Source organism: Lepidothrix coronata, unplaced genomic scaffold (genome assembly GCF_001604755.1).
Source record: "Lepidothrix coronata isolate B3197 unplaced genomic scaffold, Lepidothrix_coronata-1.0 Scaffold63, whole genome shotgun sequence".
NCBI classification, from domain to species: domain Eukaryota; kingdom Metazoa; phylum Chordata; class Aves; order Passeriformes; family Pipridae; genus Lepidothrix; species Lepidothrix coronata.
Genome location: NW_016690243.1, coordinates 2031110 through 2047150, shown reverse-complemented (window position 1 = coordinate 2047150; position 16041 = coordinate 2031110). Strand labels below are relative to the sequence as shown.

The following is a 16041-nucleotide window of genomic DNA, read 5'->3' as shown; positions in this document are numbered from 1 at the left end:
AGGGTCAATTTATAGATATAAGAAAGAAGTTTTTTATAATTGTGGTGGTAAAACACTGTCCCAGGTTGTCCAGAGAGGTGGTAGATGCCCTATCCCTGGAAGTTTTTAAGGTCAAGTTGGACAGAGCTCTGAGCAAATTGATCTAGTTGAAGATGTCCCTGTGCGTGGCAGTGGGGTTGGAATGAGATGGCATTTAAAATCCCCTACAACTATTTTATGATTCTATGGTCCTATGGCATATATACTGTGTTCTGGCAGGGAGAACATCAGGAGAGCAGCCCTGCTCTTCCGTGGTGATGTGCTGGTGATGTGCCTGCCAAAATGTTGCCTGCACAACATGAAATGCATGAGCTAACATGCCCCTTGAGCATGAGCTAACATGCCCCTTGATGTCATCTCCTCACTGATCATACTGTCTAGACAAAAAATCACTTAACCAGTTGAGGCAGAAGAATAGCATCTATAGTAACAGAGGTAGAAGGTGAGGGTAACCTGAAGCCTTTATGACTGGGCATGTATTCATAAAGCCTGCATTCAGCTACGTGGATGGCATGAGTGAGTTGTCTAAATGTCCTGAGAAAGTTAACTGATAATATCCCATCAAGTCAAAATATTCTTTCAGTTATGCCAATAGTACTGAAATACTGGTGGTAGTGCTGGCTCACTCTGTCCCAGCAATTATTGCCAAGAATCACCAGCAGTTCAAATGTGGGATGGTCAGAACTGAGAGGCTGACACCTTTCAGACTATGTCTGTGGCTCTCTATTATGTCTTAATGCAGAGTTGAAAAAAATCTGGTGAACACAGCTGAGAATGGGATATAGTTCAAAACAGGTCTAAGTGCAGTGCACTGACTAAGCTATTGTTACTGTGTGATGCCATGCAATCAAGTGATTATGTTTTTTAAACTGGGTTTGGTGTAATTGTGAGTTCAGCTGCTTCAGAACTGACTCATGGTGTTTAATAACTCTTCAAAAATATTAAAATATGTGTACATCTTTAAATATACTTCCTCTTACTTTTGGTATACCCCATGGAGCAAAAACCAATGTTTTTCTGTCTCTCTCAAACTTAGCATCATCTGAAAATTTTAAAAGTACAGTTTCTATATGAATAACCTTTTGACCATCCAAGTTATGAAAGAAAATACCAGTGCATCAGACCAGGATGGACCCCTGTTGAGCCTCATTCATAGTATCCTTTTTTGACTCCTAGTCTCTACATCTAATTTTTGAACACATTTTCTATTAACCATAAAATAGTTTAATTTAGTCTTTGTTTCCTTTGCTTCTTTTTATGAGTCATCCACTTCTTTTTATGTGTCATCCACGGCTTCTTTTCTATTAGCAAACTATTTTTCTATTGAAGAAGAAATTTAATCGACTTGCCATATTTTGCTCATGAAACAACTTTATTGACAGGTGTTTATTTTCTTGTTGTAAAAAAAAATAAAATCTTGTTGGTCTTGTTTTTCTCAAGACTATTTTGGAAACTGAAACTAATTGAAAAAATTGTCATTCCTTACCTCCTTTTATTTCACGTTTTTATGACAGGGGCTGAATTTTTCCCTTTTCATTTTTCTGGAACTCCATCTATTCTCCAAAATTCTGAAAAGTCTCTAATGCCTCTAAAAGAATTTCAATTAATTCTCTTGGACTCCCTTTCAGTGTAGTTAAATGTCCCTAGCTATTGAGTCAATGCAACTGTTTGTGGGAATAAGAGGCAGAAACCTCAGTCACTGGTTTGAGTTAAACATAAATTTCAAAGATAAAGATAATTTTAAACTTTCAGAATTTCACTGATTTGGTTTTGAGTTGCTATAAATGACATATTAGCAAAATTTCAGTGCAATCAGGCATTGGAGGCATTGGAGTGTGGCATTCTTCTGCTAACCTCACAGCACAAGCCAACATCATGTTTTTACCTAACCTAAGTATAAGCTTTGTTAGACTGAGCTCATCTGACAGCATCTAACTTACTGAAGTGTCTCTTTATCTGGTTGCTCTGCTATACTGTTAATTTTTTTGTCCCTTTTGTCACTAATTTTATCTATCAGATTGTGTATTTGTCTCATATCAAACACTAAGCAAAATATATTTGTCTTTGATTCTTCTGCAAATAAGCGTGTCGATTCTTTCTTGAATTTTCCTATTACTATTAAGAAATGTAAAACATTCTTTCTTGCTACTATTTTTTAAAGTTATATTTCACTTTCTGTTTTTTGCTCTTAAGAATGAATTTTCCCCCTGTACTGTCATGTTTTTCTCTTTTGCCTACCTGTGTTCATGGACCTGTACTTTCCTTAAGTTGCAGGTCCTTGAAGAGCTTATGATGTAGCCTTTTTCAATGTTGACTTAGTTTGCTCTTATGCCTTAAATGTTACTCCTTTATGGAACTGCGATCTCTCTTGAACTCTTTCTACTTCTCTTCCAGTTACATTTCACAGGATCTTGACCACCAATTCATTTATACAAGTTCTTTTCTGTAATCTCCATTGACTTTATTCTCCTAATCTCCCTTTTCCTTCCCATCCTTAAAAATGGAAATTCTCTCATGTTATGGTTTATTTCAACCAAGCTGCCCTAAATTTTCATGTTTTCAGTGAGTTGAAGGTTGAAGTGTAATCTAAAATATTTTTGCTTTGAATGTTTTCCTCAGTTTTTTTACTAAAAAATGGTTGCTGACACATTTCTGGATAGCATGTGTTCTGCTGTCTCCTTTCCAGAAAGATGACCAGATAGTTAAAGTTCCCTGTTATTGCCAAGCTTTGCTCGTACTTCATTGCACTATTTGGTCACAAAAAACCCCTATAATTTGTGTGATTTTTTTCTGAGAAGAGAAAATACAGTATGCTATGCAATAGATAAATGACTGTACTGGATGTACAAGCAACCAAATGTCAGCAAATATGTGAATTTATCTTTTTATACTGCATTGGTAAACAGACTAAATTTCAGCCCATAGTTCTTCTGGCCACATCTAAAAACAAGCCTTTTTGAAAATTAGAGATGGTGCCACAAACAACTATGAAAGTGATTTAAGAGCTTGAAAATTGCCCTGCCGTTAAATATTTAAGATCAGTTTGTTTACCTTATCAAAAAGATGTTTGAGAAATGACTTAATTACAGCATGCCTTCACAGAGAGAAAATATCTGGTGCTCTAGAGAGCTCTTTACTCTAGTACAGAAAAAGAAAATCTGACAATTGTTTTAGCTAAAACAGAATTTATTCTTCAATCAGCTGTAAGTGTTTGGGTTCAATAATAAGGTAAGTCTACACAATTATACAGTCTGTGATATTATAGGAATTCAAATATGATGATCTAATGCTCCTTTCTGACCTTCAACTCTCTTTAATGCATGTATCTTCTCAACTTCAGCAACTCTGCAAAACACATGGCCCTCTTCTTGACAACCTTGACAGCCAACAGAAGAGAAATACACTTGGACTGGGAGGGACATGAAGGATAAGATAAAAACCAAGCCGGGGAGAGGAGGGTTCCATTTAAAATAACTGTGGTTTGTTATCTGGGGATCTGATTTCAAAAGGCATTTTCTAAATTTGTGACTGGTTTCTATTTTCTTATTCTAGGTGGAGGGCCCCTTCCAGAAATAGTTACTCTTGGTAGTTCATTTGTACTTTGATTTTACATTTAATTGCCCTCTGGATGAGATATGTTGCTCATTTGGCCAACTTCTAGTGGGCTTTGTTGGCTTTTTTGTTTAAGAAAAATTCAGAAATATGATACAAGACTTGATATCTGGAACGCAGAGACTGTTATTGAGTTCTTCTGTCTAGGTCATAGAAGTGTGTTCTCTTTATCTTGTTATTGTCTTTTACAATATTAAAATGTTAACTCCCTTCAATCAGAACTGTAGCAACTAACTTTTACCCAGTGCAATAACAAAGCTATGGGCTACCCATTGGGTTAATTTTGTTTACTTGCAGAAGCAGACAAGTCAGCAGGGCACTCCTCCTGGAATTTGAAGAAAGAAAATATATCCGTTAGGAGGTTAAAAGACACTTGCATCACAAATGTCCTAATTGAGAAACCATCACAAACACCCCTCCCGCACCCAAGGATTAACATTTTGGCTTTGAAATGGACCTCAGGCTAAAGTTTCATATTACATTCCTCGACCCAATAGCAGATTTCTTTGTCAGATTTCTTTTAATCAGTCATGTTTTAGGATGTGTAAAAGGTAGACAACATTACACTAATGCTTTCATATGGATCCACAGGTTTGAAATTTTCGTGTCAAAAGAGGAATGACTGGTTTTGGGCAAATTTCCATTAAGTTTGGGGAAACTGTCATGATGAACAGATTATCCCATGTTTGCTTTCCACATACCCTTTTGATTCTTTCCACATAAACAATAAATGGAAGTACCTTTAGGTATAAACAGTTTCTACTATTGTGGCATCTAGGTATTCAGAGTGGTGTCAGCAATGAGATACATTTAAGAAATCTAGAAACTATCTTATAACATTCTTGAAAATGAGTTATAAGACCCCAAGTCTTGAGCTACAAGGTCACTGAAGGGGTTTTACTTTAAAAATATACAAGGCTCCCAACAATATCCACCCTCTGGATTATTAGAGGAGCCATCGGTTCTTTTAACACTTCAAGAGAGAGCACAAAGGATAAAAGTTGCACACATTTTCTCAGGAGGTGCTTTTAGTGCTAAACTTTAGAAAATAAGTGAACTTGGCAAAAGTTTAAAGGGGAACATACAACCAAAATAAGGCATTCTGCAAAGCATTGACTTAGCACATGCTAACACATACAATTTGTCAAAAATCTAGCCCATCCAGTCCTAAGTTACCCAAACTTTTAAGAAAGGAGATTAGGAGATGAAGAAGAAATAAAGAGAGAAAAAAAGAGAATATAGCTACCATCCCTAGATCCAGTGTAGATCCAGCTACAGGATTGTACAAGATGGAGAGTTGGAACGTGTGTTCTCATGTCTTTGTTTTTATCTGCTGTAGTCCCCTGTGGCCGCCCTGCCCAGGCGGGGCTTCCGGCTTGGCCAATGTGGGGCTCCAGGGCAGGGTGAGGGGGGGTGCTCCCACTGTCTGAGCCAATCTAAGTCTGGGTTAGGGGCTCCAGGGGCCGTGATGTGGAGCAGTGCTCCCGGGATTGCTTTGGACTGACAGCTGCCGTGGGGTTTTCCCTGAGACTCAGCAGCTGGAGTGTGGGATAGGGCATTACCTCACCTCTGTGAAATTCGAGTTATCCCTTTTCTCCCACAAACACACTTGAGCCAATAACTAATATAATAATCCAGTGTCTCACATGAGGCATCACTGATCTTATGCAAATCACTAGTAAAGTGCTTTTCTTCACAACAATTGATTTCATCATGTCTATTTTAAGATAATTTTCAGCAAGTCTTTCTACTGATTTTGCTCTTGTAAACTCTGACATTTACTCTTGAGGATGGTCCTGTGCAGGACTAAGAGTTGAACTTGATGATCCTTGTGGGCCCCTTCCAACTCAGCATATTCCATGATTCTGTGATTTTCTCACCTTATTGGTAAAAGAATAAGACTAAGAGTCGTTCCACTTCATTTACTTGAAAAAAAGCTAAACGATATCAGAGGTAAACTAATGATTTTTTTTTAGTTTTTATTTTTTTACAGATATTAGAAACTCATATCAAAATAATATGCTTTTCATAGAATCATAGAGTAATCCTGAGTTGGGAGTCATGAGGATCGTTGAAGTCCAACTCCTAGCCCTACAATGGACAGCCCACAGAATCACACCATGTGCCTGAAGCGTTGTCCAAACGCTTGAACTGTGGAAACCTTGGTGCTGTGAACACTTCCCTGGGGATCCTGTTCTAGTGCCTGACCACTCTCTGGTTGCAGAACCTTTTCCTATTATCCAACCTAAACCTTCCCTGACAAAGCTTCATACTATTTTGTTTGTTTTGTAGTATTTGTAAACATCTGCTTTGATGCCAGACTTTTTGTTTTTCAGCTTATTTTGTAACTTCTTAGAAAGAACAACTATGTGTTTCGCAATAACAACTGCCTAACTCCTGTGTCTCCCAGAGGACAATCTTCTCACTCAAGGTGCTATGACTGTATTTTACGTTTTGTTGCAAAAAGCAACAACATGGAATGTTTTAAAACCCCATGAACATCCTTATTATTGTACTTTTTGATGTCCTGATGGAAAGGTCAACAAGGAGAAACAGTGCCACTGCACTCTTTATTTCAAAATTACCACAGTTTCTCCATTACAAGTTCTGCTTGCATTGGCTTGATTTACCATAATCTTGAAGGCTTAGTGTTATTACGTTCATCACTGGCAGTTCTGTGGTCTGCTCTTTGGTGTTAGTAAAAGTCATGTTAACACTGAAGCTTGACCAAGATTCATTACCACAAAGACAGTTTAAAAAAAAACCCTAAAACCCAACGTTCTGTTTTTAAAAGACCGGACATGTCTATGTTTGATTGCAAATGTGAATAGCAAGGTTCCAACTTGAGATATTCTGTGATTCTAAGGTGTTCAGTGGGGTGTTGATTGTACTGAAGCAGTACTCTTTGCCTTTCTTCTAATTCTGAAATGAAAGTAAGGTGTCACAGTTTTGGGCACACTTTTGATAGCATTTGTAGAACTCAATGATAGCATCTGACAGAGTGCATCACTGACCAGCCTCCTTGGTGAATTGATCAATGGGCTACGGCACAGCACATTCAGCTTGCACTGCTGCACATTACTGCTGAGGAGCTGTATCTTGCAGTTGCAGAGTGTGTTTGTCTGCAGGAGTGCAGTAAGAGGGGGCCTGTTATCTTGCACTGACCTGTGCCTTGATTCTGTGTAGATGCATCATCTGGAGATGATAGACACAGTTTTTTTATTGTAATTCTTGGCCCTCAGTCAATCAGAAGAAGCTGTGCCTTTATCTGGTCCGTTCTGTCCACGACATGATCAAGCTAAAGAGCCAAGATCTTTTTTTTTCTTCCTATTTTTCTTTTTTATTTTTTTCTTACAGTGGGCAGTGGCTCATCCTCATTTTGGATCAGTGTAGTGGGCGCCAGGTGCCCACCCAGCCACTCTATCACTCCCCTTCCCAGCCGGACAAGGAAGAGAGTAAGATGGAAAACAACTCATGGGTTGGGATAAGGCAGTTTATTACAGCAGAAGCAAAGCAAAAGCTTGCACATGCAAAAGTGAAGCAGAAGATAACACAGTTTATTATTCTCTACTTCCCATCACCAGCGATGGTCGGCCACTCCCGAGCAGCAGGGCTTCAACACGCGTAACAGTTCCTCAGCAGACAGCCATTGGAGACAATGAATGCCTGCTTTGCTGCTGCCTGTCTTAGCTCTTAGATCTGAGCTGTGGTATGGAATATCCCTTTGGTCAGTTTGGGTCAGCTGGCCTACTTGTGCCCCCTCCCAGGATCTTACCCTCAGTTGAAGAAGGAATGTTACAGTGCTGGTGCTGTGTTCAGCCAAAACGCTGGTGTGTTATCAACACCCTTCTGGCTACCAAAGCATAGCACTGTGAGGGCTGCTATGAGGAAATGAGCTCCATCCTAGCCAGACGCAATACAATCAGTTAAGGATTACATTTTGAGTGTACATGCATCTCGACTGTTTCACAGTTTAGATTTGGCTATTTGCTGGTCCATTCTCCTGCTTTAAAACAGGGTATTGTGGCTAACTTAATGTGTGCGTGTGGGGAAGGGATCTTGGACAAGACCTAGGAATTTAGGTGTGCTTTGGGAATTAGTTGGTTGTGTAGACAGTACTGCACCTCATGTCTGAATTGTAATGAAGTTTACACTGGAACTAAATAGCTTACTTTATAAAGCAAGGCCCAACTGCAATCCAAGCAAAACCGACTATGTTGAATTTGGGTGTATAAATGGTTTGGTAACATTTATTTCAGATGTGAAAACTTTTATTTAAGAGCAATTGGTTACATCTTAATGTAATCCTTATCTTAAGAATCTCAGATATAGCTAAAGTCAATAATAAAAGTCCTATTACTTAGTATGTCTGTATTTAATGAATAAGGTTGATCTGCCTTCAGTTCAGAAAGTTGAATACATGTGTGTTCAAAACCAAGGCAGTCCTTACTAGAACTACAGATGCCAATAAGATTATCTAGATCACTGTGCTTGTATCTATCAAGTTAACTTTTAGTATGTGGGTGTTTGTAGGAACTCTAGATACAGCAGTGGAAGTTAATAAAAAGTGGGAGGTGAAATATGAATTTTCAAGGTTCTGTCATTCTCTCAGCACAGTTTGGTGCTTCTGATATGATTTGTGGTTTGTTTTAGAGGACTCCTTCCATTTCCTCCTGTGATTCTTTCCACAGAAATATAGTTGTAGTTGCACCAAAGAAAGAATGGCACTCTCTGAGATTTGACTGATTCATTTGTGTCAGTTGTTTACAAAAGGTGATTAATGCTATATATAATTCTGTAGGGAAATACTCCTGTAAATTTTCTTCTTCTATTGCAGTTTTCAAAGCTGTGAAAAAAATGGTGCAATACTTCCATAACATTAAATTTGAGAAATAATTGCACTTGGCAGTTTTTGTTTGCAGCAATGCACGAAAGGCTGAAGGCTTTTGTACAGTTCAAAGAGCACATTCCACAGATCTAGCAGTTGTCAATTGCCTGCAGGGATCATTTGAATTTTCAAGGAATAAAAACATCAGAGTAATGCCCAGACCATTTGGTTGTATACTTTCAGCTCTATCTTTTTAAATTCCACCTGTATGAAAAGTTACTTGGAAATAAGCTGTATACAAATGTGGCACACCTTAATGTCTATTGAAAGACCTTGTGTCAAATCTCATTGCTTCTGTTTCTTTCTTATTCATGCTTAATAGTGTAGAAATTAATATGAAAAATAAGATAAATGAGGAATGCCATTGTTCAAGCACATGGGACTGCTGAAACTAGATAACAGCAAAGGGAAATCCCTTTACATGTTTGGATCCTGTAGTTATTTGTCAGCTTATTACATTAGCCAAATTGTACAAGATACTCCGTGTTACTTCGCTGTAGTATAGCCCTGGTCACAAAGGTAAAGCCTCTCATGTGGTCTGCCAAACCTGGAAAACTTGCCAGCTCCAGAAATCTATTGATTGTCACTGTGTGTTCCTCTAAAGCTTCTGCTTATCTATCAGGAGGCGATGAGAATATTTTTACGCTATGTATCCTAATAGGATTTTTAGTGAAGTATTCCATGGTATTTCTCAGAGAGAATTTTTTTTCCATTACTAGGTGTTTATCTTTATTTGTTTTGTCTGTAGGTTGTTGCACAGCTCCAAAACTCCAAAGTCCTGTTTTCTGTCATGTACACAAGTTTGAAGCTAAGAAGGCTTGCTGTGAAGCACAGATAGTTTTTTGTCCCATCATTTGTACTAGTTACATGGTTTGTATTGCAGAAACCTCTCTCTCCTCCCTCCCTACAAAGTGCAGTGCCTTGAGCTGAACCTGTACCCTGACCTGTTGGCAGAGTTCTTAGGGTGAACCTTCTCGGACTTGGTGCCAATGCACCTCACCTGAATCTGCATAGCTATTCAAGATCACTTAATCAGTGCCACTTCAGTCAGTTTTTTGATAGTTAAAAACCTTAAAATCCTCATTTTAGGTTTAAGAAATTAAGGTATATCTTATATGTCCCACTTTCACTTGCACAGTATTGCATTATGATAGCCATCATAGGCAATTCTTGCTGGAATGGTTTAATGTCACCTGTTATTGAGAAGTGATATAAGTACATGTAGAAAAGAAAAAAGAGAATTAAGAAATAAAACCAGTTAAGAAATAAATTAGTTAAGTAACTGTAAATTAAGTAAAATTAAAATACTTGTTATGACATTTCTGTCTCCTCTCTTTGTATGGAAGTATTACAGTTATTGATTTAGTTATTTTCTTATATGATGAATATATGATGTTTTGTTGTACAATAATACATCTTACTGAAAATCAGTGAGGCAAATGTGGGGTGAAAATTTCGGATTCTTTGGATTATTTGAGATTGTGCATACTTTCTTAGTAAGAATGATTTTGTTTTAATGTTAAGCATAGGTCTTTTTCACTTTAAAGAATGAAGAATAATCTTGTAATAAAGTTGAAAGAACAGAAAGGCCGAATCAACTTGATGACCTTAATATCACTCTAATAAGTAGACTGTTGGATTCACAGAGATGACCACTGCAGTTTTGAGATGGATGCTCCAACTGCTACACCATGGGGATGTAGCCTCCATCTGCCCTGTGAAATGTGGTTGGATGTAAAAGCTCCAGCTCCTAGAACAACAACTACCTGATGCAGAAGCCCTTATTTCAGCCAGCTGAGGTCTTAAGAGCACTGTAGGGCACTGTCACCACGTGGAAATAACTACACAAATCCCAGTAGTCTGTTCTCAACTCTGCAGAAGCAAAAAATACATGTTTTTGTGAAATCAAGAAGTGGGCTAAAATCAGTAGACTAAAAATGACTTTATAATGTTCTTCTAAATGAGAGGTACTTCACACAGTTAGAAGTAGTTATATTTACAGAAGAAAAGTGAAGCAGTTGTTCATCTCTAAAGAGGGAAATGGTTTGTATTTCATTACTAAGAAACCCCTTAGTCTTTGTAATATGGCTGTTTTAATTAGTACTTTCTTCTTCAAAAATATGCTTCTATGAGTATCTCTCAGTATCAAGTGATCAAAACCAATAAAATAAGAATGATTTCAAAAAGAAAGGGTATGATCAGTATTCCATCTTCTGAACTCAAGCTCATTAGTTTCTTTCTGGGAAAAGACAGGTGGAAAGTCCTTAACAAAATGTGTTTTGAAATGAGGAAGTGCCACAGGTGCTCAGTCAGGTAGACGTTTCATGAAACCAGCATCTGAACAAGGCTTCTTGCACAAATGTTATGAGCAGGGGATTTGCCTTGTATAGCTGTCTGAAGTCATGTAGTGGAAATAGTACTGGAACTTGGAATAAGAAGGTAGGACAGCAGGACAGTAAGGGATTCCCTTGTAAATACACTGAGTGCTTTTTCTTAGGTAAATACCAGTTCCTTTTACTAGCCTGTCTCATGCTGTGCTTTTGTCCTGGGGTAAACAAATAGATTATTATTATTAATAATAATAATAATAATAATAAATAAAATAGTCTCTTAATTTTGTTAACTGCCCTTTTTTTCCTCCGATTTTTAGTCATTTCTATGTTGTTGTCTTCAGCTCCTCATTGCGTACTTGTTCTTTTCCCCATTTCTTGTTTACTATACCTGAGAAGTATGCTGTTCTAAGTTCTCTCCTCTTTCATCCTTTTATCTGGCTCCCTACTGGAAACATGAGCATTGCTCTGCTCTCTCTTTCCCTATGCTGGGGTTTCTCATTTCTCCAGCCTCCTTCTGGCAATTTGCATTAACTCCTGTAGGATGCAAGCTTTCCATTTAGAAAATAAATTTGTTTTGCTTTCAGTACCTTAGGTACAGAAAACCTTAGAAATATGGAATATGAAAAAAATAGTAATACTACCTATCTGGGCTTGCTAAAGACAGTCACATTGAGACTGACACAGATTTGTGTGATGCCTCTGAACTCTGAAGCTGTCCCACTATGCATATTTGCTTGCTTTCTAGTCTCATGTTTCCACTTTCTTACATCTTCCCTCAACATCTCATTCATCCTCAGTCCATTTCGTGCGCAGCTTACATTCACAGAAGCTGTACTGAACTGTTCCTGCTGCTGCAGTTACTCTCTCATTTCTTCTTTTCACATCTAAACTCAGCATTTCTGAGGGTACGACTACTCTTGAGTTTTCTTCTTACAGAGCTATCACAGTTATTTTGCTGCATTCCTTTCTCTCAGCTGCAGTTAGGGTGTTTTAAAAATAAGACTCCAAACCACGTTTCTATTAATACTCATCTTAGGCACCCTCTATAAATTTTGTCCTATTTTATTTTGTGAAATTTTACGCTGTTCCAGAGCATTTTCCAGCATTTTATTGTGTTCAACATCTCTTTGATGCATCTTTCATTACTTGTAATGAATGTAAAAAGTTTTCATTTAAGGGTTTCTGTAAAGTCCTTCAGGAAATGCTGTCTATTGAAGTTGTAAATTGTTAGGAAAAGAACTGCAAAAATGTGAGAAAAATACTGCTTTCTGACCTATTTGTTTCTGAAAGTGACAGTCTGTTGGTATTTGTGATATTGCAACATTGTTATATTGCAAATTTTAGATTTGTATATACAGAATATATGCACGCTGAGAAAACTTAAGAAATTTAAAACCAGAATGATATATAGCCATATTTGGAAAGATATTTGGTAAGATACAATATGCTCGTACCAGTGCCCTAACTAGGTGTATATGAAAAATTAATATTCTATCCTGTATCAGTTTTAAGTGCACAGTCCTAGTATGTGTAATCCAGTGAATGGTTTAGTGTGTGTATGAATGCTTTACTTAGTTTATTTGCTATATTAGTTAAAAAAAGCATGCTGAATTAAGTTTCTGAAAAGCTTTTTGCTTATTTCACTGACCTTGCATTCTGGCTCCCTGATCCAGGGCAATCCACCCTAAGGATATTAGATAAAGTTACACTAGTCTTAAAATTAGAGTCACTTCTTCAGAAATAATCCTATCAGGAATACACTTCACATATTGTTTCACTGTAAGTACATCTCTTCTTGGGCCATGTATTATTTTGGGGTCCAACTAATTGAACATGTGAGATTAGCTATGTGAAGAATGAAGAATTAATTTCTGTATAGTTTATGAAGTCATTCATCTGCCATAGTTCAATTAGTCTCCTAAGTCATCTGAAATGAAAAACACTTGTTCATTAGGCTTGCAAAAAAAAATAAAATATCTCCCAGCACATTGCAGTACAGAGTTACTGTATGTGTGCAAACAGCATTCTGCACAGAACTGTTAATTGCACTGCGTGGGACATCTCTGTTTTCTGATGAGTTCATGTGATTAAATTTCACATTTTACAGCACTTTTTTTCTACGAGGGCTAAAGTTTTAAGCTCAAAGATACTGCTTATGGACAAGTTGTCAAGCAGTTTGAAAGTTGTGCTGTTATCTATCTGCAATGTTCTGCTTTGCAAGCCTTCTGTCTAAGGAGGGGTAAATGAACCTGTAAGTTTTAGAACAAAAAACATTCAGAAGAATCTCTGGTGGCACAGATGTTAATAGGTGTGATCTTCATCTGGAGGATTTTTATTGTGTGGGTGTTTTTTTAAATTATTTTTTAATTGTTAATGTACAATAGTTTCTTTATCCTCTTTTTTGTAACAGTGGAAAAAACTGACCAAGGTAATGTGTACAACTTCAAAATAAATCTTTAAGTAATAAGATAGGGAAATGAACAAAACAGTGAAAATCACTGCAATGAATAAACAAGTTTAAATCTTATTTAATAATAATTTTGTTGAAAGTGTGGTTAATTCTTACAAATCAAAAAGCTTGAAAAAAATATGACTGAATTCTTAAGAATTAAAAAGCTTGAAAAAATATGACTGAAGAAATCCAGTGTGTTTTCTGTAAATGATTACGGTGCTCATCCAGCCTTTCAGATTGCATGACATTTCAGTAAAACAAGGACAACTGGCTGATCTTGCATCCTTCAGATTTGAAAAGGAAATTTTATAATTAGGGGAAGAGGTTATGTTACCTGCCTAGTTTACAGAGTGCTATGGAATGCATAAACAAAAAGTTGCATTAATGATCAGTTTTCAGCACAGTAGGGAATTAACAGTGGGTGATGCAAAATGGCAACACATGCTGAGAGGGAGCTTGGGCTACTTCTACTCATTGAAATTTTTCCTACCGAGTAATGACATGTAGGTGTTATTTTTGTTCTGTTCACATAAAATGTTTGTTCAATATATATTGTAATATCCAGAAAGAAAGAAAGAAAAAGATTGTGTATGTTTTGGCAAATATTCCCACAAACATTAGAATATATTTAAATAAAGTGATATTATGCCTTCAGTTTGAGTAGCTTTTTTAGTCTGATTACCTCTTCTTACGAAAAATATTTCAGAAACAGAAAAGGTCCAGAAAAGGCCACTGAAAATTATTGGAGGCATGGAAATGATTTCATATGAGTAGAAATTAAAAAGATTAGTATTGAGAGCAGAGAAAAAGAAGAGGTTACATGGTAAGTGGTATACAAAATGATAAATAATATGGAGAGGTAATATTTGAAAATCTGTTTACTTTTTCTAGTGAAACCAGGGAGTAGGAGATAGTCAAATAAATAAATAAGCAGATAAATAAAACAGGGATGGAATAAAATCAATACCTTTAAATGCAGGCTGTGTATGTGACAAAACTTTTACTGGCTTTGGGATGTTACTGGTTTAGAGAGAAAATTGGGGTACCTGGAGTAAATATTGAAATTAATAGTTAACATTCCCTTAAGTTAGGTAATAGAAATAATAATAAAAAATCACAATGTATATAATATATAATGTTCAAAAGAGAATGCCAGTCTTGAACTGTCTTGTTCTTCCTATCTACCAGGTTACATTTCTTCCAACTTTTCTTTATCCTGTCGGTCTTTACTGAGGTAAAAAAATATTTCCACTATAGTAAGAGCACATTTCTTAGAAGTTTCTAATGAGATGATAACATTAATAGTAAATTAATTGTATTTTATGAAGTCCAGTTAATCTGTTGGCTTTCTTTAACTGCTTGCCATACACTGCTTCTGACTCCAAAATAGGCAGCTGTAAGCTTTATTAACCCTTCAGAAACTCTTAATGATCTTTGTAATGAAGTCGAAAACCTACATAAAGTACACAGACAAATTCCTTGAATTTTAATACAATTACTAATTAAGGGATTTGATATTTTAAGTAGGAATGCATTTTATTCTTGGCTTTGCATATGCTGCATAAATAGCTGCATAAGAAATAATTGGTATTGCATTGCTTTGTATTTGTTTTCATATCATTAAAATGACTAAAACAGGAAAATTGTTGAATGATATTGTATATAATAGAAACAGACTTTAAAAATGGATCTTGTGTATTTATCTATTTCTTGGAGAAAAATAAAAGTTTTCTAACTTTCTATCTTTTTTTAATTAATTTCTAACTTCTTAGTTCCATTTTTTAATTTATTATATTCAAGTATTTTTCTCTAGTAGTTGCTATTCCTTTCTCATAACTGAATGTCTTTTCTTTATACTGGCTTCTTAAATCCTTTTGCATTGCCTTTTGCCATTCTTTCTTTAATCTTTTCCCTTCTGTTTAATTTTTAAATCCATTGCCCTTTATCTTTTTTCAGTCTTTTTAGCTGCTCTCCTCTCCTCTCCTTTGATTCTCTCTTAAACATTACTGCTTCTTAACATTGTGTTCTTTATTGATTTTTCTTTCTTTTTGTTTTTTATCCTTTTAAAATTTTTCTGTAGTTATTCTTTACTATGGCATCACAGAAGGAAAAATTGATACAAATATTACCAGTGGAATTAGAAACAAATAAACACAGAAAGGATTCAGGTGTGTTCAAGGGAAAGATGAAACACTTCTCTGTTTACTGAAAATAAAAACCCTATTTACTTTTTAGTGGGCATTGAAACATTTTACCTGAGTCTTTTTTCCCTGCTACCGCATCCTGTGTTTCAAACTGAAAGCAATTATCGTTTCAGTATTCCATGGTGCTATGTTCTAGATGTGTTTTTAACTTTCTCCATTCTGACATGCTTTTCTTGCATAGAAGTCTCCACAAGCTTTGTCTTGTGCTTTACAATTCATCTTTGTATCTGAATTTTTTTTGAATGTATTATTTAGAAAACAGCAGATCTCTCTGTAGTCTTTTATGAACTGTTTTTTTAATTGTTTACATTAGAGAAAAAAAGATTTAATAGCTGAATACAAGCATTCTCTTAAATTAATTTAAACGACTAACATAGACATAGCTCAGAATAACCAGAAAATATGTAATTAAGTTATTTACTCTATAGTTAGTTAGTATTACTTAATAACTTGTGCATTTTTAAGAAGGACACTTTTCATTTGATGTAAATAATAACGGTCTTCTGCAGGTCT

The 16041-nt window shown here is 36.1% G+C and overlaps 1 protein-coding gene and 1 long non-coding RNA gene across 6 annotated transcripts in view; one reads left to right on the top strand and one right to left on the bottom strand.

The window, feature by feature from the left end:
• The window catches only part of FOXP2 (forkhead box P2), a 411711-nt gene that overhangs the window by 77316 nt on the left and 318354 nt on the right, over positions 1-16041 (top strand). The gene's annotated exons all lie outside the window — the stretch shown is intronic.
• Positions 3282-5010, bottom strand: LOC108498762. Its single transcript, XR_001875301.1, has 3 exons — positions 4898-5010; positions 3943-3976; positions 3282-3415 (listed from the first exon to the last, which is right to left on the bottom strand). It is a non-coding gene; the product is annotated as an uncharacterized LOC108498762 (long non-coding RNA).